The following is a 2,744-nucleotide window of genomic DNA, read 5'->3' on the forward strand; positions in this document are numbered from 1 at the left end:
GATGCCTATAGAAGTAAATCGAGACTTTTATAATATATCTAAAAGCTGTCTTCTTTGTCCTGGTCAGCCCCTGATTATATGTATAAGTCAGTCTCAGTCATTATGCTGTTCGGAGTTTATAGTTCATGTACTTTTTGTCCGGAGTTCATGTTTCTGACTTCTTTCTCTCTTTCCATTCTATGTCTTTTGACGATTTATTTTTGATTTCGGCCCTTCTGACATCCTCTGAAGGCTCTAGCTTTTCATGATGTGACTCAATTCTAACGTCCCCCAACCTGTCCAGCTGTTCACGAGGCTGTTCATGTTTCAGTGGTGTTCATGTTTCAGTGGTGTTCATGTTTCAGTGGTGTTCATGTTTCAGCGGTGTTCATGTTTCAGTGGTGTTCATGTTTCAACGGTGTTCATGTTTCAGTATGCTCGCCCCTCGGCATCCGCAACTCTCCCTCCGTTTATCGGACTGTCGATGGCAGACCGACAAGCTCCTGACCTTTAATCGAGCAGATGTACATGAATACTACAGTGTGTCATCGAGCGGGTGAATCACTTCAAGTAAGAATCAAGTAAGGCAAAGTTTTTCTGTGACCCATGGATTAATAATTTGATGTCTGTCGCACCACACCAATGGTGATATTCGTGACCCGAAAACAATTTACTTCAATGGGCCATAAAAATCGCATTCTATACCAGCACCACTTATTTTACACACTGGGGCCATCCTCCAACAAGCCTCGATCTTGTCACGTTCCACACTTCTGGTACCTGGTGGATTAACTATGAAAAGGATATCACGAAGAACACCAGCAAAACATTGTAAAACAGCGATTAAGTTGACTTTTATTAAAGAATTGCGGGTCGTCGACGCTGCCATCTGCAGTGACAACGGTCTCACCCGGAACGAACCGTCGAAGTCATCGCCACCTCCTACCGTGTACGGGGCTGTGTCAGAATCCGAGGTCTCGGCCGGTTCGCCCGCGCTGAAACCACTTGGTTCCGGAGCAGGGTCGAGTTCAGCATTAGCAGCCGGCAGGGAGGGCGACTCAGGTTCAGCAGCAGGCACTGCATCTCTGACGGTCAAGCCCGTGACACCGCTCTGATAGTTGACAGCTACGCTGGCTCGAACCGGGCCGTTGCTGGTATCATCAACGCCCTCCATCAAGACAGCAGAGACAAACTGGCTGCTTTAAATTAAATACCGTAGATCCTAAGAAGATCTGGCGCGCAAGAGACAGCGAGAAAGGAGAGGGCACATCAAAATACTGAAGCAGTCCATGAGTCAAGTTGACCATCCCCTACGTAGACGGCCGCGAAGACAGGACCTACATGAGCCACACACAGCCGCACGAATACCGTCGAAAAAACGCGTGGTTATCATCGCTGAGCTAGGCGGCCGCTACGTGACTCACTCCACGTCCGAGCCCGGCCTCGCTCTGTACTTGCTCGACGAGCTACACTGCGTGAGCCTGCAGTGCGACGGTCACGCCAGGGTGTTCGGCTGCGATGGCATGGCCGTCAACACCGCGACGACAAGCGGCGTGTTCCGGCTGTTTGAGCTTGCCACCGAGTCACCCGTACACTGGTTCATCTACAAGCTGCACGTCAACGAGCTGAACCTCCCCCATTTGCTGCTGAGCCTGGACGGCACGACCATGTCACCGAAATTTTCCTGGACTCATCGGCGCTGCAGAGGTCTGGGAGAGGAGCGTTGTGTCATTCGAGCCCATACCGCGGCACGTGCCAAACCTGCCGGTCGACCTGATCCAGCAGCTGAGCACCGGCTAGCAGGTGCTGCGCCTGCTGGCCTCCGGCGTTCAAAAGGGCTCCGTCCGAACTGCGACAGCCCGGCGGCCAGTCGGACCACTGAACCATCCAAAGTAAATATGAAAACGCATTATCTTCGAGTTTATAGCGGTGAATGTTTAAACTTTATCACCTATCACTGGGCATTTCATGGGCTCACTAGTGAGCATTTACTCATTATCATGCGTTGTGTCATAGTATGTGGAATCATTCACTTGTTGATTCATGTTTTCTAGTATGTTTACTGATTGGTATTCCGTTACCTTTACGGACTGAAAGATCAGCATAATTACATACCTTTAAGAGGCTCAATAATTTTTGCATGATCTAATGCTTAGGTCGTAACGAATATCTACCGAGACCTTCAGCCCCGCTCTCAAGGACCTCGTCCAGTACGAGGTTGGCTGGTCACTACGTGCCAGTACGGTCCCCCATCCGGCAGAACAGCAGCTGCGACTTTGGCTCGCGCATCACGTTCCGGAGCATCGCCCTTCTCCGCGAGCTGCCGCAGCACACACAGGCCACAGTTCAGCCAGCCTTCCAGCGCAGCGGGTACTAGACCTGTCGGGAACAGCTGCTGCTGGACACGATGGGGACGAGAACCGTGCGGTCCGCGGACAGGCGGCTCCGATCGTCGCGCCGTGTGTGATCAGCAAACCGAGGGTCTTCTTCAGTCTAGACTTCTCGCCATCCCAGCGATAAACTTCGGGGGCGTGGGGAACACCAAACTGATCTGGCGCAAACCACACAGTCTCCACTGCGAAGCCTCAGCGACGGTGAGCTGTGGGACTAATAGTAGGCTCCGCTGGCCGTCCCGCCCCATCTGCAGGCGGAGGAGAGCGCCGTGCGCATCGTCACCGAGGAGTGTTCGGGGGCGATGAGAGAAGAGGCGCGGTACGGCCCCACCACGGCCTAGCTCAGGTAACCCCAAATTCTCCCAAGCGTCT

The sequence above is a fragment of the Pollicipes pollicipes genome, unplaced genomic scaffold (assembly GCF_011947565.3).
Source record: "Pollicipes pollicipes isolate AB1234 unplaced genomic scaffold, Ppol_2.1 Scaffold_7231;HRSCAF=8579_pilon_pilon_pilon, whole genome shotgun sequence".
NCBI classification, from domain to species: Eukaryota; Metazoa; Arthropoda; class Thecostraca; order Pollicipedomorpha; family Pollicipedidae; genus Pollicipes; species Pollicipes pollicipes.